Here is a 22816-nt window from a genome sequence, read left to right on the forward strand (position 1 = left end):
AATCAAGTATAGGCTGCCCAAAGGCCGAGTATTCAGCTAATCTAGCATACAATCTATAATGGGAGATGAATGTTGATTCAGAGCTCCAGGAGGCAGACTTGCAAATCATGTCGAGAGGAAGAAGACTCCTGTCGGCAAAAGAAGTAGCTACGGCCCTAGTAGAATGGGCCTTCACAAACCCCGGAGGGTCTAGAGATTGGGAAACAAAGGATTCTCTAATAGCCTCCTTAATCCAATGACTGATGGATGGTTTAGATGCTTTACAGCCTTTAAATTTACCGGCAAACAGGATTAGAAGATTTTCATCTTTCCTGAACTCCCTTGATCTATCCACATAGATCCGGAGGCATCTCAAGACGTCCAGAAGATGTCTAACAGGTTCCTCGGAGGAGGTAGAAGGTGTAGAAAGAACCGGGAGGGATATCACCTGGTTGATATTCTGGAACGAAGGAACTTTAGGCCTAAAGTACGAGAGAAATCTTAGAAGGACCCGGTCTTGCAAAAAGATGATATAGGGTTCGTGTGCTGAGAGAGCTTGAAGCTCAGAGACCCTCTTGGCCGAAGTCACCGCAAGGAGAAAAACAAGTTTCCAAGTGAAAAAATTGAAATCCGGCTGCTCCGAAGGCTCAAAGGGGGGAGATGCTAACCCCTTGTGAACTACTGATAAATCCTATTGAGGAATGGGTCTCAGTACTGTAGGCCTCAATCTACCAGCTCCTTTAAGGAACGGTTTGATGAGCGTGTCCTGAGAAAAAGACCTGTTAAGGCAAGCTGAGATGGCTGAAACTTGAACCCTCAGAGTAGATGCAGCAAGGCACTTGTCAAGGCTGTCTTGCAGGAACTAAAGGATGGCGGACAGGGGCGGATCTGCAGATGCAACCTCCTTTGAGGTACACCATGATGAGAATATCCTCAAAATCCGTGAGTAAGCTCTCTTTGAAGAGTCCGCTCTTGAATCATTCAGCGTTCTCAGGACCAACTCTGAAAACCCTTCTATTCTGGGAAGAGACTGATTAACCTCCAGGCTGTCAGGTTGAACCTGTGCAGATCTGAGCAGAGGTGAATGTCCCACGACACCAGGGTCTGCTGAGGGGGGAGCCTCCAATATTGCCCTCAACTCATTTGGATGAGCTGGGTAAACCAGGATCTCTTCGGCCAAAACTATATGATGGCTATCACCGAGGTCTGATCCTGATGGATTTTCATCAATACCCTCGGAATCATGGAAAACGGAGGGAAGATGTAAGCCAACCTGAACCTCCAGGATATTGGTAGAACATCTATCGCCAGGGGGTTGTCCTCCCTGTAAAGGGAGCAAAACCTCTCTACCTTGGCGTTGAACCCCCACTTGAGGACTATCTGCTTGTATATCTCCGGATGTAAAGACTACTCCACTGTTGGAAGACCGCGGCTCAGCCGATCCGCTATCATATTGAGGGAGCCTCGAATGTGGATCACAGATAAGTGGGAAAGGTTTGACTATGCCCAATCCAGAATCACCCCGATCTCTGATAGGAGGGGAAGTGATCTTGTGCCTCCCTGCTTGTTGATGTAAAGTACTGTAGTTATACTGTCTGACTGAACTTTTACAGCTTTGCCCCGGATCTGAGGGGCGAAGTGAAGGAGGGCTAGCCAGATAGCTTGAATCTCACGGAGATTGGATGAGAGAAGCCGCTCCTGAGGAGACCAGGTTCCGTAGACTGGAGAGTTGTCTAGGGGAGCGCCCCAGCCTACCGGGGACGCATCTGTTGTCCACATTATCCAGGATGGCTAGGTCATAGACTTCCCGTCTGAAAGATGGAACCACCATCTGAGGGAATACAGAGTTCGCCAAGACAGGGAGCACAGGAAGTTTAGCCCGGCGGGGCTGCCATTGCATTTGGAGAGGACCTCTGACTAGTGGGCGGAGGTGCCATAGAGCCCAGGGGACTGCTTCCGCAGACGCTGACATGAGCCCCAACATCTTCATGTGGGTCCAAATTGGGACTCGCGAGGAAGAGATAGGAACTCTGCCATGTTCTATATTTGGGATCTTCTTTCTGGAGTCAACTGGAGAGACATCCCGACGGAGTCGATTATGAAGCCTAGATATCTTACTGAAGTCGACGGGCTCACGTTCGACTTCTGCCAGTTGATAATCCAACCCAGGCGGAACAGAAAGGAGATTGCTACATGAAGATGGTGGGTTAGGACTGCTAGAGATGAGGCTTTTAAAAGCCAATCGTCTAGATAAGGAATGATGGTCAGTCCTTGAAGTCTTAAAGCCGCTACCACAGACACCACCACTTTGGTAAAAGTGTGAGGGGCAGAAGAAATGCCAAAAGGAAGGGCAACAAACTGAAGGTGTTTGATGACACCCGAATCCTGGACCGCGATTCTGAGATATCTCCTGGAAGCAGGATGAATCGGGATGTTCAGATATGCTTTTTTGAGGTCCAGGGTTGCCATCACGTCTCCAGGATTGAGAACGTGAACCACTGACCTGATGGGTCTCCATACGAAACTTCACCTTCCTTATATATCAATTGAAATACCTCAGATCGATAATCATCCAGAGATTTCCTGACGTCTTGGGAACCAGAAAAACTGGTGAGTAGATCCCTAAGCCCCGTTCCCCTGCCGGAACCTCCTCCAGAGCTCCCTTGAGGATGTAGTCCTGAATGTAAGCCTTCAGAACCGACTGCTTGGACGCCTGTAAGAGATTGGTCTTGATTAACCTGTCTGGAGGAAGAGAGATAACATAGTAACATAGTAACATAGTACATAAGGCCGAAAAAAGACATTTGTCCATCCAGTTCGGCCTGTCATCCTGCAAGTTGATCCAGAGGAAGGCAAATAAAAACCCTGTGAGGTAGAAGCCAATTTTCCTCACTTTAGGGGAATAAAAAATTCCTTCCCGACTCCAATCAGGCAATCAGAATAACTCCCTGGATCAACGACCCCTCTCTAGTAGCTATATCCTGTAATATTATTACACTCCAGAAATACATCGAGGCCCCTCTTGAATTCCTTTATTGTACTCACCATCACCACCTCCTCAGGCAGAGAGTTCCATAGTCTCACTGCTCTTACCGTAAAGAATCCTTTTCTATATTTGTGTACAAACCTTCTTTACTCCAAACGCAGAGGATGTCCCCTCGTCACAGTCACAGTCCTGGGGATAAATAGATGATGGGATAGATCTCTGTACTGACCCCTGATATATTTATACATAGTAATTAGATCTCCCCTCAATCGTCTTTTTTCTAACGTGAATAACCCTAATTTTGATAATCTTTCAGGGTACTGTAGTTGCCCCATTCCAGTTATTACTTTAGTTGCCCTCCTCTGGACCCTCTCCAGCTCTGCTATGTCTGCCTTGTTCACTGGAGCCCAGAACTGTACACAGTACTCCATGTGTGGTCTGACTAATGATTTGTAAAGTAGTAGGAATATGTTCTCATCACGGGCATCTATGCCCCTTTTGATGCAACCCATTATCTTATTGTCCTTGGCAGCAGCTGCCTGACACTGTTTTTTGCAGCTTAGTTTGCTGTTTATTAAAAGATTGATTAAATACCCCTCGGAGATGATGTTCAGGACCCAGGGATCCGAAACCTCTCGGATCCAATTCTCCTTTAAGTGGGAGAGTCGACCCCCGACGGGAAGATGAGGTAGAGGTATGGGGAAGTTTTCTGGCAGGACGGCAGGAGTAATGGGAGTCATCCAAGAGCCTCGAGGAGGCCCATAGTCAGAAGGTGGATCTTTTATCCTTGGCTTCTTCGCGAGAGCGCCTCGAACCCCTTAGCTGCGCTCCCCAGTCCCTTCGAGCTCTTGACTGCTGGCCAGACCTACCACAACGGTTCTGTCTGCCCCGCCCTCAAAAAGACTGCTGGGGAAGACTCTTCCCCTTCTTATCCGACAGGCCTTCCATAATTTTATCTAGCTCTGAGCCGAACAAATGGTTGGCCTCAAAGGGAAGGCAACATAAGTTAAATCACTCCTTGCACACAGGGGCTGTCTGGGCTGTGCTGTAGGGGTAATGCAGCAGTGGAGCTTTCCCTTCTCATACAGGAGTTGTCTGGGCTGTGCTGTAGGGGTAATGCAGCAGCTGAAATCACTCCTTGCACACAGGGGCTGTTTGTGCTGTGCTGTAGGGTTAATGCAGCAGTGGAGCTTTCCCTTCTCATACAGGAGCAGTCTGGGCTCTGCTGTAGGGGTAATACAGCAGCTGGAATCACTACTTGCACACAGGGGCTGTCTGGGTTGTTCTGTAGTGTTAATGCAGCAGCTGGACTCACTCCTTGCACACGGGGGCTGTCTGGGCTGTGCTGTAGTGTTAATGCAGCAGTTGAGCTTTGCTTCTCATACAGGGGCAGTCTGGGTTGTGCTGTAGGGGTAATGCTGCATCTGGACAAACTCCTTGCACACAGGGGCTGTCTGTGCTGTGCTGTAGGGGTAATGCAGCAGCTGGAATCACTCCTTGCACACAGGGGCTGTCTGGGCTGTGCTGTAGGGGTAATGTAGCAGCTGGACTCACTCCTTGCACACAGAGGCTGTCTGGGTTGTACTGTAGTGTTAATGCAGCAGTGGAGCTTTCCCTTCTCATACAGGAGTTGTCTGGGCTGTGCTGTAGGGGTAATACAGCAGCTGGAATCACTACTTGCACAGGGGCTGTCTGGGTTGTGCTGTAGTGTTAATGCAGCAGCTGGACTCACTCCTTGCACACAGGGGCTGTCTGGGCTGTGCTGTAGGGGTAGTGCAGCAGCTGGAATCACTCCTTGCACACAGGGGCTGTGCTGTAGGGGTAATGCAGCAGTTGAGCTTTCCCTTCTCATACAGGAGTTGTCTGGGCTGTGCTGTAGGGGTAATGCAGTAGCTGGACTCACTCCTTGCACACAGGGGCTGTCTGGGCTGTGCTGTAGGGGTAATGCAGCAGCTGGAATCACTCCTTGCATACGAGCTGTCTGGGCTGTGCTGTAGGGGTAATGCAGCAGCTGGAATCACTCCTTGCACACAGGGGCTGTCTGGGTTGTGCTGTAGGGGTAATGTAGCAGCTGGACTCACTCCTTGCACACAGGGACTGTCTGGGCTGTGCTGTAGGGTTAATGCAGCAGTGGAGCTTTCCTTCTCATACAGGAGTAGTCTGGGCTGTGCTGTAGTACCTCTGCAGCAGCTGGAATCACTCCTTTCACACAGGGGCTGTCTGGGTTGTGCTGTAAGGGTAATGCAGCAGCTGGAATCACTCCTTGCATACGAGCTGTCTGGGCTGTGCTGTAGGGGCAATGCAGCAGTTGGAATCACTCCTTGCACACAGGGGCTGTCTGGGCTGTGCTGTAGGGGTAATGCAGCAGCTGGAATCACTCCTTGCACACAGGGGCTGTCTGGGTTGTGCTGTAGGGGTAATGTAGCAGCTGGACTCACTCCTTGCACACAGGGACTGTCTGGGCTGTGCTGTAGGGTTAATGCAGCAGTGGAGCTTTCCTTCTCATACAGGAGTAGTCTGGGCTGTGCTGTAGTACCTCTGCAGCAGCTGGAATCACTCCTTTCACACAGGGGCTGTCTGGGTTGTGCTGTAAGGGTAATGCAGCAGCTGGAATCACTCCTTGCACACAGGGGCTGTCTGGGCTTTGCTGTAGGGTTAATGCAGCAGTGGAGCTTTCCTTCTCATACAGGAGCAGTCTGGACTGTGCTGTAGGGGTAATGCAGCAGCTGGACAAACTCCTTGCACACAGGGGCTGTCTGGGTTGTGCTGTAGGGTTAATGCAGCAGTGGAGCTTTCCTTCTCATACAGGAGTTGTCTGGGCTGGGTTCAACTTCTGCCTGTGGAGAAAGTCTGTCTCTCTCCTGGCCATGCTGCTGTTTCTAAGATGGCTACGGTTCCCTTTCCTTTCTTAGCATCTCTCCCTGGTTCCCTGCTATTGGCTGCAGGGAGGAGCAAGTGCTCATGGGATTTGCAGTCCACATCATCTCACTGCTGTGAGTCCCTGCTTGTAATTGGCATCAGCAGCATCCACTAGACCCACTGCTTTCTCTGCAGGGGTTATATTTGAATTTGGACTAAAGCTAAGGGCGTTGTCCTGGCGGTTCCCTGGTATTCACCCTTTAACCCCTATACGGGATCTGGACTGCGTCACACAGAATCAGCCAGGCCGCTACCTCCTGGAGTAGTCCTAGTGTAATTGGTTACTGACCCATGAGACGAAACCCCAAAGAATCGGGCATAGGCGTAGTCTGAACACAGTCTAAAGTCAGGCAGCCTGAGTGCTTGCGTATTCCAAAGAACAATTTCAAGGTGGGGGGCAGGAGCAGAATTGGTAGACAGACAAGGTTCGGTACACGGGTATTCTGGAAAAACTCAAACTCAGGTGAGGAGGTGGACCTACTGCCCAGCTAAGTATGGAGGCTGCCTGGGATAGCAAGACAGCGGTGGGCATGGACCACTGGCGTGATAATGAGATACAGCCTGGAGATACGGCCTCCAGCTTGGATACAACTAAAGATACGGTTAGGATGGAGGCATACAGGTTCTATATCCTGCAGCACATTTGCCCACAGATGTCACAGTTGGGCCTATAGCTCCTGCACACTTGTAGGTTGGTGAAGTTGGCATCACAGCTGGTCCCATAAATACTGGATCAGTGATAAATCTGGTGACCGGGCAGCCAAGGAAGTGCTGTAATCTGGAGGAGACATTCCTGAGAAACCCTTCTGTGTATGAGCGAGCATTATCCTACTGATAACTGGAAGCGCTGCCCTGAGAGGAAATTATAATAAAGAATGGTTGGCCCTCCACTTTAGTGATAGTGTGGTGCTCAGTGATGGGGTGGACATCCAGCTGAATCAGATTCTGTAAAATCACGGCACTCATTTTTTTCAAGTGAAAAGCTATTTTATTCCACAGAAATCTTTTAGGTGGAGGGAAGAAAACAAAAATAAAATAAAATAATGTGGTTGCATAAGTGTGGACACCCTCTTATAACTGGGACTGTAGCTGTGTTCAGAATTAAGCAATCACATTCACAATCCTGTTAAATAGGAGTCAGCATACACCGGCCATCATGTAAAGGGCCTCTGATTGACCCCAAATAAAGTACAGCTGCTCTAGTTGGTCTTTCCTGAAATTTTCTTAGTCGCATCCCACAGCAAAAGCCATGGTCCACAGAGAGCTTCCAAAGCATCAAAGGCAGTGGCGTCGCTACAGGGGGGCAATTGCCCCCCCCAGGTCATTTCTTGCCCCCCCCCCCCCCCCCCGGTGCCCACCCCGCTGATTCGCTGCTGCGCCCGGAGGCAGGGCGGGCGCAGGCTGGGAGTGCGGCAGCCACAGAGTTGATGTCACCACGTAAAGCTGCGTGCCTGCCCGCCCGCGCTAACGCTTGCTTCTGCAGCTCTGCTACTGCTAGTGAGCCTGTCTGTGCCCAGGCCCCAGCTTCGGACAGGAGAGGAGGACTGTGTGTGGCAGCACTGCACTGGCACTGCTGCGCCTGCACCAGAGGGCGAGGCACTTTCCCAAGAACTCTGCCTGGCCCTGCCCTGGCCGGCCCCTAGGCAAGCTAAGAAAAATAAGAATTAAAGGTTTTAAAAAAGTATGTACCCCCACTACCTCGCCTCATGGCCTGCTTTGCTTGCGCCCAGCCCCCCTTCAACCCTGATACCCCTATAACTTAGGGGTATCAGGGTACATTATACAGGGGTAATATAACTGAGGACCCCTGTATAATGTCCCCTGATAGCACTGAGTCCTCCTCAGTTATATTACCTTGTATAATTATGTACCCGGATACCCCTTAGTTATATGATCCCGGCGGGGTCATATAACAAAGGGGTATCAGGGTACATTATTATACAGGGGTAATATAACTCAAGAGACCTCTCAGGCATTATATGGTGGTAATATAGCTTACATTACCCCTGTATAATGTCCCATGATAGCCCTCCTCAATTATATTACCCTTGTATAATGTACCCTGATACCCCTCAGTTATATTACCCCTGTGTAATGTACCCTGATATCCTTTAGTTATATAATATAACTAAGGGGTATCAGCGTGCATTATACAGGAGTAACATGTGACATAAGTATGTGTGCAGTGTGTGCGATAGTAACAGGCGAGGGCACTGCAAATAGGGAGCAGCAGAGGACTAGGGGGTAGGCCGTCTCCTGTTCCTCGCAGGGTATGGGTATCAGGAGTCCTGGTGGCACACTGCAGGATGGCATAGCCTGCTACAGGTGCCAGTCAGCCACAGCACCAGTGTGTGTAACAGATCTGAGGGCCCCAATGACAACAAATCATTTACTGCCCTGAGCGGTCAAACGTCAAAGACTATTACCAGGGACTCACAAGGGTGCAGAACCATCTTTAGAGAAGACCCTACCAGTACTTCAGACAGTCTACTAGATTATATGTAATGGGATTAACTGGCCATGGGGACTGGGGCATTTCAGTCCGTCCCTCGGTTTGGCTGGACAGGCATCTGGTTGTTATGGGGCAGCAGACATTCACCGGGCTGTCTGCCTCAGCATCTGCAATTTGTGTAGAAACCTAGACTATATTGTTTCCCTAGTTTTCCATGAAGCGAATATAGATGTAAGTGAGCGGATGGATCTAGACGTGTAACATCCTTTCTTATGTGTTACAGCTTGTACAGAGTATTTTGTTATCTTATTTATATATACTTATTTAGTATTTTTCAGTAGTATGATTAGCTGGTGAAAATGATTAGTGCCCCCCCATTTTTGACTGTGTATCTTCTGTGCCCCCCCTATATATTGATCCTAGAGTCGCCACTGATCAGAGGGATCTCATTGTTAGAAGGTATCAGTCAGGAGAAGGGTACAAAAGAATTTCCAAGGCATTAGGTCTACCATGGAACACAGTGAAGACCGTCATCATCAAGTGGAGGAAATATGGCACAACAGTGACATTTCCAAGAACTGGACGTCCCTCCAAAACTGATGAGAAGACGAGAAGAAAACTGGTCTGGGAGGCGACCAAGAGGCCGACAGCAACATTAAAGGAGCTGCAGGGATATCTGGCAAGTCCTGGCTGTGTGGTCCATGTGACAACAATCTCCCGTATTCTTCATATGTCTGGGCTATGGGGTAGAGGGGCAAGACGAAAGCCTTTTCTTACCAAGAAAAACATCCAAATCGTACTACATTTTGCAAAAACACATCTGAAGTCTCCCAAAAGCATGTGGGAAAAAGTGTTATGGTCTGATGAAACCAAGGTGGAACTTTTTGGCCATAATTCCAAAAGATATATTTGGAGCAAAAACAACCCTGCACATTCCCAAAAGAACCCCATCCCCACAGTGAAGCCTGGTGGTGGCAGCATCATGCCAAGGGGCTGTTTTTCTTCAGCTGGAACTGGGGCCTTAGTTAAGCTAGAGGAAATTATGAACAGTTCCAAATACCAGTCAATATTGGCACAAAACCTTCCGGCTTCTGCTAGAAAGCTGAACATGAAGAGGGACTTCATCTTTCAGCATGACAACGACCCAAAGCAGACATCCAAATCAACAAAGGAATGGCTTCACCAGAAGAAGATTAAAGTTTTGGAATGGCCCAGCCAGAGCCCAGACCTGAATCCGATTGACAATCTGTGGGGTGATCTGAAGAGGGCTGTGCCCAGGAGATGCCCTCGCGATCTGTGGGGTGATCTGAAGAGGGCTGTGCCCAGGAGATGCCCTCGCAATCGGACAGATTTGGAGTGTTTTTGCAAAGAAGAGTGGGCAAATCTTGCCAAGTCAAAATGTGCCATGCTGATAGACTCATACCCAAAAAGACTGAGTGCTGTAATAAAATCAAAAGGTGCTTCAACAAAGTATTAGTTTAAGGGTGTGCACACTTATGCAACCAGATTATTTATTTTTTTATATTTTTCTTCCCTCTACCTAAAAGATTTCAGTTTGTATTTCAATTGAGTGGTACAGTTTATAGGTCACATTAAAGGTGGAAACCTGACATTTTAACAGGGGTGTGTAGACTTTTTATATCCACTGTATATCAGTTGCCCAACGTTTCGGTCCATCCCGGACCTTGTTCATGGCTGATGCAGCAAAGAAGAACGGAAGTACAGGATGACGGCATCGGCCGTGAACAAGCTCCGAGATGGACCAAAACGTTGGCCGCAACTGATATATGTGCAATTTAAGGATGTAATAAAATACCTTTTCATTTGAAAACAATTTGAGTACTGCCATGAGAGGACACATGTGGCGGCAGGCTGTCCTACATGTATCACTGAGCTGTTAGTGTCCTCGTATAGTTACTAGGGGTGACCGACTGTTATATGTGATGGCACCAATTGGGGCAGTGTTCTGGTCCATAGCAGTCCAGGTTCCTCATTCATGGCACCACGAAGGTGATGGTGGCCGACTGTCAACAGCAGGATACGTAATAGGTGTCAGGACACCAAATTTTCTTCTACTAAGTGCCTGGAAGTTGTCCAGACAGGGATGTAATGAAGGGGCCGCTTGTGTCTGGATGGTGGACAACGAAACCGTGGAAGCTGCTCCTGCATGTCAGTGGACCAAACGACCCTCTCTACCGGTGTCTGTCTGGGCCATCTTGAGCCTGATCCCTGTAGTGCTCTCACCTAACCACAGCTCCCAACATCTCCTTACAGCTAACTCAGAACGCCCTAGATGACAGCAATTTATCAACACGTTCCATCCTGCTTTAATAAGTCCAATGATGCGCCCTCTCTCTGAGTTTGTCAACTGGGCAAAATGTCTTCCAGTGCATCGTAGAGATATGTCTAGCAATCACTGATCTCTCACCAAGAGGCACACTACCCAAAAGTAGCCTCTGAGCCTTTTTTTTTTATAGAGCAGCAAGGTAAGCACTTTTATGCCTTGTTGTGGCAATACTCAGTGTCTAATCAGACCAGATATGTAATGAGTCAGAACTGCAGGACGATCCCCCCCCCCCCGTGCTGAGAAGACTTGGGACTTGGGTTACTGTCACTTTTAATTCATTATCTCAAAAGCTTTTGTTTGTTTTTTATTCTAATTAGCTCCAGGGGGCGGAATCTGTGAGAAGATCGTCCTGCAATTAACAATGACCCCGATCCTGCGGTGCGCAGGAACCGTGCACAATCCACTAATTACACGTCTGATGGAAAGGTAGAAACGTTTCTGCAGTTTCTCTAATTCCTTGCACGAGACGTCCATCATACATGGAGTGAACTCATATGGCGGCTGTATAATGAGTACTATGGAGCGGGATCTTTATAACCACAAGGTCACAGCTTATAAACTACAGCAGCATGGGCGGCATCTCTTATCTCAGTTTTTCCTTTTTTTTCCCCTGTAGATTTCTGTTTCGGCGCACGGACTGCCAGAGGATGTGCCGGAGCCTCGTCATAAATTAGGCGCATGCTCCAACAGTGCAGGGGATATCAAGACCAGAGCAGAAAGCAGCTTTCCTGATACATCTCCCCCCGAAGACTTCAATCAGGGGAAAGTTCAGACGTCTCCCGGACACCAAAACTGATGCTTTATCCTTAAAGGGGTTATCCAAGACTAAAAAATGTCCCCCATATGTCCGGGCCCCTCACATTGAATATACTTACCTGGGTCCCTGCGCTGCTCCTGGTCCCCGCACGGCCACAGCTGCTTCTCCCCGTGCGCGGATTAAAATATCCGGTGCCCATGGAGTCCATCGAAATGATTGGAGCAGCCGCGTGCATGTGCAACCGTCCGCTCGATTCTTTTCAGGGGAGTTGCAGGGGATTCAGGGTTCCTGTGATCGGTGGTGGTTCCTGCGGTAGGACCCCCACCAATCTCTTAGTTATCCCCTATCCTGTGGATAGGGGATAACTTTAACCAACCGAAATACCCCTTTAAGTCTCCATATATTGTTGAGTAACTTCAGGTATTATATTTCAGTCTCATCCAGAGCTGTATTCACAATTCTGTCACCAGAGAGCAATGCATTGTGGGGGCTTCACATGTTCTGTAACCCTTCTGTGGAGCGCAAATATGGGTCACACTGAGTAGAAAAACCTGAAACAAAGTGCTGCCATGTAGAAACCAAACCGTGATGATGAGCACATCTGCCCCACCGTTCTGATGGTTTGTAACAATGTATCAGTCTGGAGTCCACAGAACATTGTCTTCATTGGATACAATCATAACATGTTAAGGCCAACCCCTGGTATAGAAGATGTTCCCCTCTATTGACAGCAAGCAGAGATCTTGGGATTGGCGAGGGCTTTGGCACATTTCACACCAGGGTCCTTTAGATTAGAAGCACATGAAATGCTGTTCCTAATAACTCTCCTGTTGTAGAACTTTCCATCCTACCAGGGTTAACCTGCAAATATTCAGAATTAACCCTGTCATTACCAGCTGCCGGGAGTTATTGCTGTGAGGTGATACATTGTTTCCTGAGCAGTCATTAGAGTATATAATCCATATGTTCTCTGGATCTCCCCGTAGACCACTATGCGTCAGTCCCAAGCTCTCGGCGGCACAGCCGCAGCAAGTCCCCCTCTGCCCGCAGAATCAATGACAACTTCCCTCTGATAAATCTTTGGGTCTTTTGTTGCCCCTGAAGTGACGGCGCCGATCAATTTTGCAGCCTCCAAATACACGAGCGAATGAGGGGGATTTGTTAAGTGCTTTCTTGGCTTTCAGCCACTTCTCCTTCCTCGGTGACTGAACCTTTTAATTGATGACATCCAAAGATTGGGAACCAGAATTGGTTAACCCTTTCATCCATCACAGGCGGAGGATTCTGACCCAGTATTTAAAGAGCATTTGCAGAAGAATCAACCCTAGTAAAGCAGGCATACTGCCTGATTGGGTTGATCCGGCTGATGAAAAAGATACCTGTCATGTGAAAATCGGTTGCGGCGTTCCAGAGAAAAATACTTTTATTCTTTATGAAATATCTGCTCCACTTCTGTGCGTACGGTGACTGGTGAAGCCCCTGGACGTGTGCTGCGATTACCTGAAGACGCCACCATAATAAGATCAGGGCAGCTCAGTCTGAGAGGATTTTATCAGACATGTCTGAATACGCCTTTATTCGCTCTTTTCTACAATGTTCATATACAGTATATCTTTTCCGTAAAATACTTGTCATTTGCACATTGACCACTTGATGTCAGCACCACAGCTACGGGAGCAGCATCTCGCTTTACAGCCTGTAGTGAAACTGAATGGTCTTGTTATCACATAGTTTGATGGTTGAGCCAAGGTAAAGAGAAAACCCCCTGACAATACCAAATGTGACAGGGTATTCTGACAACCGGAGTTACGAAGCTGCTTATAGGTTTGGTTGGTGTCACCGAGAATTGCACATAGGATTGTCTCCACTAGACGCACCCTCAGCTGTGACAAGGGCAGGCTCCCATGCATTATGTTTTAGTTGCAGATTTTTTAATGCATGATCTGCACAAACTAAACCTCATCATCTGGTCTGAAAAATCTGCAGCGTATCACCCCGAAGTCCAGAGCAGTGAAATCCGCCCCAAATGCGCAGTTTTTTTCTTTTGTGTAAATGCTGCAAGTTTTACCTTTTCATTGCAAACTGTGAAATTCAAAGTGAATTGAAGATTGCCGCTACTTTTATTGCGCTGTGGGAAATACACAGCGTGGGCATACCCTAATCCACCACATGTGAGGCCAGATTCCAGCGCACACGCAGTACCAGTTGCTGCCAGCAGGGGGCAGTGTGTCCCTCTCTATGGGAGCGCAGCTGGTATTTCCATAATGAAGCTTCGCTCGTTGATGGATGAATTAATTGTCTGCACAATAAGTTCATCTTTGTAAAATCTGCGCTTGTTTTCCTGGTCATGGGAGTCATTACGATGAAGAAGACCTGCTCTTCTGAGCTTTGTTTTAACTGGAGACAGATGGTCATTTAGAAGAAACTAGAATATAAGAGAGAGAGAGACTGTTGTACTAATCAGTTTTTCTCAACAATACGGAGAGCCCCTAGTAGAGATGGCCTTGCAGTTTGCCCGGCGGTTGTTTTACGGCAAACTTTGCTTGTTCGCGATTCGCCGAACATGCAAACATATAGCGATATACGCATGCGCCATATTTTTTTTGCATAGCGCAGAAATTTGACCGATGACACATCCATCAGGTGGGACAGGACAGCCAATTGAGATGTTTCAGCACATGGACATACCCCCACCCTATAAATAAACCTGATCTTATTCAGTATTTTGCCCGTGTAGGGAGAGGTTGCTGTGTGGAGCAGGGACAGACTGTTAGGGACACCAAACGCTAGCTAATAGGGCAGCTAGATAGAGGGACAAATGCTATTTGAAGTAACTAATTGCACCTGGTGTGATATACCTGTTGCCCCCCCCCCCCAAAAAAAAAAATTATTGAGGGGGTGATATACCTATAATATACCTTCTAACATAGAAAGTATATTATAGTGCAATTGTATTGTGCGGCAGTTGTGTGCGGTTCTGCTGAGATACTGCAGCTACACAGAGGGACAAACACTATTGGAACAACTAATTGCAACTGGTGAGATATACCTGTTGCCCCCAAAAAAACTGATTAAGGGGTGCAATATACCGGCTTCCAGCAAATACTCATTAAGGGGTTCGATATACCTGCTTCTACCAAATACTGATTGAGGGCTGCGATATACCTGCTTCCCCCAAATACTGCTCTTCTATAGGGACTTTGTCACAGGGTCATTTTGAAAATGACAGGCAGAGGAAGAGGCAGGCCGTTCCGCAGGGGTGGTAGGGGTCGGGCAGGAGCACCAGGCTGGACCCTAAGTGGGAAGTTGCAGAAGGTGTGTGCGATTACGTCAAAGGACGCACCAGAGTTGTTTGAGTGGCTCACTCAGCCTTCCGCTTCTGCGCCTTCTCATCTTCTGTATCTGTACCCTCCTCACTCTCTGCTGTGTGCACCCCCAAAGACACCACCACCACCACCATATCCCCTCCGCTCGAGTCAGAGGAATTATTTTCCCATCCATTCCAAGACCTTACCGATGTGCAGCCATTCTTGACATCTGATCAGGTAGAGGAGGTATCAACAGCCGCCACCCAGCAGTCTGACGACAGTACCCAGATCAGCCCAAGGAGGTTGGTCCCCGCTGTTGCTGCCTACTCTGAGATCTCTAATGTCAGAGGTGGGGAAGGTGACGTCGATGATGACGTGTCGATGGACATCACGTCGGTGCCCACAAGAGAGGAAGAGGAGGGGAGTTCAGAGGGAGAGATGGAGCAGCAGATAGGGAGGAGAAGCAGGCAGAGCTCGCAGGGCACAGGAGGCAAAAAGCAGACTGCTAATGTATCTGGAGCGAGCCATCCACCATGCACGGTCACATCTGGCGCTCCCAGGCTCCGTAGTGTGGGCTTTTTTTAACGTTTCAGCTGCTGACAATAGTGTTGCCATCTGCAGCCTGTGCTGTCAATGCATAAGTCGCGGTTAGCCCAACACTCACCTAGGGACAACCGCCTTAAGAAGGTACCTGGCCTCCCATCACCGAGCCCAGTGGGAGCAATGCCGTCAGAACCCACAAAGCCACACTCCCGGCGCTCTACGTCCTGCCTCTTCTCCTTCTCCTCCCATTTGTCCTTCACTCCACCTTCCATGGTGCCGTCATCGCGTTCATCTGGCAGAAGGCAGGCTTCCGTGGCCCAAATGTTCGAACGTAAAAAGTTGATGATGCCGCATAACCCTCTTGCCCAATGACTGACCGCTGGCTTGTCAGAACTGCTAGCCCACCGACTACTGCCATATAAACTGGTGGACTCGGAGGCCATTCGAAAATTTGTGGCCCTTGGCACACTGCAATAGAAGGTCCCCGGAAGGAAATATTTCACCCAGAAGGGCATCCCAGAGCTATATAGCCACATTCAGCGACAAGTGAATATATCTCTGGCACACAGTGTCGGTGCCAAGATACATCTGACCACAGACACGTGGTCTAGCAAACATGGGCAGGGAAGGTACATAACTTTTACTGCCCATCGGGTGAACCTTCTGACGGCCGTCAAGCATGCAAATCAAGGCACCCGTGTGGATTTGGTGTTACCGCCATGGATTGCATGCAGGCCTGCCTCTTCTTCTCCTCCTCCTACTCCATCCTCCGTCTCCTCTTCGGCTGACTCCTCCTTTTCCACTGCTACCGCCTCTTCCGCTGCACCCCCCAAGCTCCCCAGAACCTATTCGACGTAAAGTGGTGTGCGACACATAATCACTTGATCTTTTCTGTACAGTGAATGCATAATTTTGGGGGCCTGTACTCCACTGGCCTGCAGTAAAATTGTTATACGGTGACCTCCTTATTCAGAGGAATTCAACACCAGTGATGACCGCGTGTTATCGAATTTCACCTATTATCATTTTGGGTTTATTCAAGACGGGGGATTGTGAGTGTCTGAGTGTAATTTAACTCCCATTCCCACTTTGATATGATTTTCCTATAATTTTATATGGTTTAAAATAAAATTTATATCAAATGATAAGCTTTTTATATCACTTTATAAGTCCTTATCAAATGATAAGCTTTTATTAACACTTTATATCCCATTTATAACATTTTGATACGGGTTTTATACCACTTTTATGTAATTTTGTGATTTGATATCACTTTGATATGCCTTTTATATATTGGCATACCCTTTTGATACAGTTTTATACCACTTTTCTGTCATTTTGTGATTTGATATCACTTTGATATCATTTTGATATGCCTTTTATATATTGGCATGCCGGGACATGTTTAAAAGACGTATGCTACACCCAGTTCAATCTACCCCCATTGTGAGTGTCTGAGTGTAATTTAACTCCCATTCCCACTTTGATATGATTTTCCTATCATTTTATATGGTTTAATATAAAATTTATATCAACTGATAAGCTTTTTATATTACTTTAAAAGTCCTTATCAAATGATAAGCTTTTATTAACACTTTATAACATTTTGATACGGTTTTATACCACTTTTATGTAATTTTGTGATTTGATATCATTTTGATATGCTTTTTATATATTGGCATACCCTTTTGATACAGTTTTATACCACTTTTATGTCATTTTGTGATTTGATATCACTTTGAAATAATTTTAATATGCCTTTTATATATTGGCATTTTTTATATCACTTTATAAGGCCTTATCAAATAATAAGCTTTTATTAACACTTTATATTCCATTTTTAACATTTTGATACGTTTTTATACCACTTTTATGTAATTTTGTGATTTGATATCACTTTTATATCATTTTGATATGCCTTTTATATATTGGCATACCCTTTTGATACAGTTTTATACCACTTTTATGTCATTTTGTGATTTGATATCACTTTGATATCATTTTAATATGCCTTTTATATATTTGCATGCCAGGACATGTCCAAAAGACATATGCTACACCCAGTTCAATCTACCCCCATTGTAAGTGCCTGAGTGTAATTTAACTCCCACCACGATGGACAGCTGAGTCAACACACTGAATTTGAATTAAAAACCTGAAATGTCACACTCCTGCTATAAATGTACATTTTCCCACAGGTCCACAAGCGTAAAAGGTTGTAATATTGTAATGACCGGCGTCACGCACAGGGAGGGAAAAGGGAAAGCCCTGCCCAAGGGAGAGGGAAAGGTGGTGACCCCTAACTCACCTTGCGGCTGGCACCTGACTGCCCTGACGTCCCTATACGGGTTCCTCACCCGTGCGGCGATCACGTGCCTAAACCCTGGCTTTCCCTAAAATGAGCCCTAGATAGTGAACGGGCCGGTGGGATCGCTAGTCCGCACCACTGTCACTAAGAGGGAAACACCAGGAAAAGGACAGACAAAACAGACAAACACATACACCCAGGTGGGCGACCACAATAGACCACAAAGGTCCAACAGGGATCCGGAGGGTAGCGTTCTGGACCAACTACCAGAGAACGCAGCAACACAGCTCCAGAGGGTCAGAATAGATGTCCAGGCAGGAAGCTCTATATCTGGCAACCAGAGAAGTGTGAGAGGGGAATATAAGGAGGTTTGGGAGTGCTGGACAAGGAACAGCTGAGGAGAAGGAGCTACGGATCCCTGAGTGAGCCAAAAAGGGTTGCAAAGCAGGCCTCACGGAATGTCAAAAACTTGTCCCTTCCCCCAGAAAATCTGTCAGGGAGAGGGACCTTGGGTTCCGCAACAACCTGGTTACCAGTAGCAACCGCTGGGCTTGCGGTCAGTTGTAATTGCTGCTGTTGCTGGAGGACCGACGCCTTCAATCCAAAATTATTATTTTTTTTTTTTTTACCTACAAAAAATAAGGGCCAGATATAATGTAATGACCGGCGTCACGCACAGGGAGGGAAAAGGGACAGCCCTGCCCAAGGGAGAGGGAAAGGTGGTGACCCCTGACTCACCTTGCGGCTGGCACCTGACTGCCCTGACATCCCTAGATGGGTTCCTCACCCGTACGGCGATCACGTGCCTAAACCCTGGCTTTCCCTAGAATGAGCCCTAGGTAGTGAACGGGCCGGTGGGATCGCTAGTCCGCACCACTGACACTAAGAGGGAAACACCAGGGAGAGGACAGACAATACAGACAAACACATACACCCAGGTGGGCAACCACAGCAGACCACAAAGGTCCAACAGGGATCCGGAGGGTAACGTTCTGGACCAACTACCAGAGAACGCAGCAACACAGCTCCAGAGGGTCAGTATAGAAGTCCAGGCAGGAAGCTCTATATCTGGCAACCAGAGAAGTGTGAGAGGGGAATATAAGGAGGTTGGGAGTGCTGGACAAGGAACAGCTGAGGAGAAGGAGCTACGGATCCTTGAGTGAGCCAAAAAGGGTTGCAAAGCAAACCCAGAAAGCTACCATAAGGAAACAGCCCTATCTTACATAGAGCGCGCAGCCAACCGCTGCGACCTCCTGACCCCGGGTATAACGGAGTCAGGCGTGGTTCTTGACACCCTCGTGACAAATATGTAATAGCTATATGGTTGTATTAACGGCTTATAACGCCCGACTATTTTTACATACATGTATACATACATTTTTACATAATTTTGTTATTCCACAACGATTATCGCACCACTATATACCACGCATTTATTTGGACCGTATATTATTTTGTTATTTATACAATAATTTACAATATTCAAATTGTTTTTAAATGTCAGCTTACCAAGATACTTTATGGGGCGATTATATCATCCCCGGTTTATCGCCGAATTACCCTTCTTTTTACTATTTTTAACATGCCTGTTTAAAATTCTTTATTGATGCAATATAACACGCAAGATTTGACTAATTTCTCTGCGTTTATTACGCCTGGGCGTGTCATGCATTTATCTATGTATCTATCTATCCTATCTATAGAACTTTCCATCTACTGTATTTATCTATCTATAGAACTTTGCATCCACTTTATCTATCTAACACAGTGTGAAAAATGGTTGTAATATGTAATAGCTATGTGGTTGTATTAACGGCTTATAATGCCCGACTATTTTTACATACATGTATAATTTTGTTATTTCACAACGATTATCGCACCACTACATACCAAGCATTTATTTGGACCGTATATTATTTTTGTTATTTATACAATAATTTACAATATTCAAATTGTTTTTAGATGTCAGCTTGCCAAGATACTTTATGGGGCGATTATATCATCCCCGGTTTATCGCCATATTATCCTTCTTTTTTTACTATTTTTAACATGCCTGTTTAAAATTCTTTATTGATGCAATATAACACGCGACATTTGACTAATTTCTCTGTGATTATTACGCCTGGGCGTGTTTATGCATTTATCTATCTATCTATCTATCCTATCTATAGAACTTTCCAACTACTGTACAGTATATATCTATCTATGTATCTATCTATCTATCTATCCTAGCTATAGAACTTTCCATCTACTGTATCTATCTATCTATGTATCTATCTAACTATCTATATAACTTAATTACGATGTTTGAAATTCTTAATAGTTAGAGCTTAATGTTATCGCTTTTAAATTTTAGCCAAAAGAAAAGAAAGCGCAAAATTTTGTTCTGTTAAAGAGAAACAACGAACAAGCGCAAAGCAGCCGGAACTGTTAACGCCGATTTCCGAAATTCTAACAACCCCACAGCCGGTTCCGCAGAGTGGTGAGCCAACACGCGTAATAAATGATGTTACAGATTTTTGCGACATATCGCCAGCATTCGACACACAAGGTGCAACGTCTTTTAAAAGGCGTATCACATTTGAGATGCCAGATTCGCCCTATGACGTACAACAGACGGACCTAGGGCAGACGCACGACGACCAACAGGCACACGCACCTCATTCTTGTTCTTGCATTTGTTGGGACGAGAATACGTACGACGCGTTGAGTTTTCTCTCAATATGCAATTTTTGCGGTTTTTGTTACAGATATATAGACTGGGGCACTGAGCACAAGTGTAGCGGTCTAAAATTCAGCATCTGCAGCGGGCTGGTTGGTTACATGCAGCCTTACAACCCCAAACAAGTGACTGACAAGTACATCTTTTACAACTTTGAGTGCATGCAAGAAACAGGCATACATATACCCAATTACATTTACGCGACCACATTATACGGCCCTAATTCCTGGCAATTTAGCGGTAAATCCTGTACGCGCGATTTTGTACGCTTTTTTATCGACGGAAAGTTTTACGGCTACATGCTCATAGCACAGAATGCCGGTCGTTACGACGCTTATTTTGTTATACAGGAGCTGATAAACTAAAAATGTAAAATTGACATTATAAACCAAGGCAGACGGTTAATGTCCGGTACCCTGACTGATTTTAAAAATTTGATTCATAGAGTCGTTGAATTTCATACCGAGGAAGCTCAGTAAGATGCCCGAAGCTATGGGCTTTTCAGGCGCCAAGGGTCACATCCCACATTTTTTCAATACGGAAGAAAATCAAAATTACATAGGCGTCGGCCCGGATGCGAGGTATTACGGCTGCGATTACATGATGCCCGGCGAGAAAAAGGAATTTGCGGTGTGGTACGAAGAACATACAAATGACAGTTAATTTTCAGGAAGAACTAAGAGCTTACTGTATAGCGGGTGTTGAGAATTGTTTAAAGTATTGCGTCACTTTTTTTCAGTCACGGCCATAATCGTGACCCTGTAACATTCACAAGCCCTTCTCAAGACCTCATACTGACGCCAACGTGATAAGTTGAAATGGGTCGATACATTTAGTGACTGTTCTGTATTTCTTTTCACGTTTAAAGTACTGCGTCACTTTTTTTTTTTTTTCAGTCACGGCCATAATTGTGTCCCTGTAACATTCACAAGACCCAGAAACGATTCTCAACACCCGCTATACAGTAAGCTCTTAGCTCTTCCTGAAAATTAACTGTCATTTTTATGTTCTTCGTGCCACATCGTGAATTCTTTTTTCTTGCCGGGGCATCATGTAATCGCAGCCATAATACCGCGCATCCGGGCCACCCCCTATGTAATTTTGATTTTGTTCCGCATTTAAAAAATGCGGGGAAGTGACCCTTGGCGTCTGAAAAGCCCATAGCTTCGGGCATCTTACTGAGCTTCATCGGTATACAATTCAACAACTCTATTCTTGTTCGTCGTTTCTCTTTAACAGAACAAAATTTTGTGCTTTCTTTTCTTTTGGCTAAAATGTAAAAGCGATAACATTAAGCTCTCACTATTAAGAATTTCAAACATCGTAATTAAGTTATATAGATAATTAGATAGATACATAGATAGATAGATAGATAGATACAGTAGATGGAAAATTCTATAGCTAGGATAGATAGATACATAGATAAATGCATAGATACATAGAAAAAACAGGCATGTTAAAAATAGTAAAAAAGAAGGGTAATATGGTGATAAACCGGGGATGATATAATCGCCCCATAAAGTATCTTGGCAAGCTGACATCTAAAAACAATTTGAATATTGTAATTTATTGTATAAATAACAAAAATAATATATGGTCCAAATAAATGCGTGGTATGTAGTGGTGCAATAATCGTTGTAAAATAACAAAATTATACATATATGTAAAAATAGTTGGGCGTTATAAGCCGTTAATACAACCTTATAGCTATTACATATTACAACAATTTTTCACACTGTGTTAGATAAATAAAGTGAATGGAAAGTTCTATAGATAGATAAATACGGTAGATGGAAAGTTCTATAGATAGGATAGATGAATACATAGATAAATGCATGAAACGACCAGGCGTAATAATCGCAGAGAAATTAGTCAAATGTTGCGTGTTATATTGCATCAATAAAGAATTTAAAACAGGCATGTTAAAATTAGTAAAAAAAGAAGGGTAATATAGCGATACTCTTACCTTGATTTGATATCACTTTGATATCATTTTGATATGCCTTTTATATATTGGCATACCCTTTTGATACAGTTTTATATCAGAGCCTCAATGTCAAATGATTATACCCTGTGTTGATCTACCCACATGTATATATACAGATACTTCTTGGGTTTTCTTAACATTAGCATCTGCAATAGGTGGTGGCTGTAATACAACCAATCTCAATCATTTTGTTTCCTGAAAAGAGATGCTATAATAATATAGATAGATACTGTATAGTGTTTGTCTCAGCTGTTGAAACGATACCAGTAGTTTCTGTGTTAACTATGCTATAGACAGATCATGAGAAAAACACCTCTAAGGTTGACACCGCTGCTGGCCTGATACTCATGTGTGTGGTCTTGTAGGAAATGAATGTTTCAATCTACTGTAAGCTTGTGGACCTGTGGGAAAATATACATTTATAGCAGGAGTGTGACATTTCAGGTTTTTAATTCAGTGTGCTGTCTGTCGTGGTGGGAGTTAAATTACGCTCAGGCACTCACAATGG

This window comes from Bufo bufo, chromosome 7 (assembly GCF_905171765.1).
Source record: "Bufo bufo chromosome 7, aBufBuf1.1, whole genome shotgun sequence".
In the NCBI taxonomy this organism is placed as follows: domain Eukaryota; kingdom Metazoa; phylum Chordata; class Amphibia; order Anura; family Bufonidae; genus Bufo; species Bufo bufo.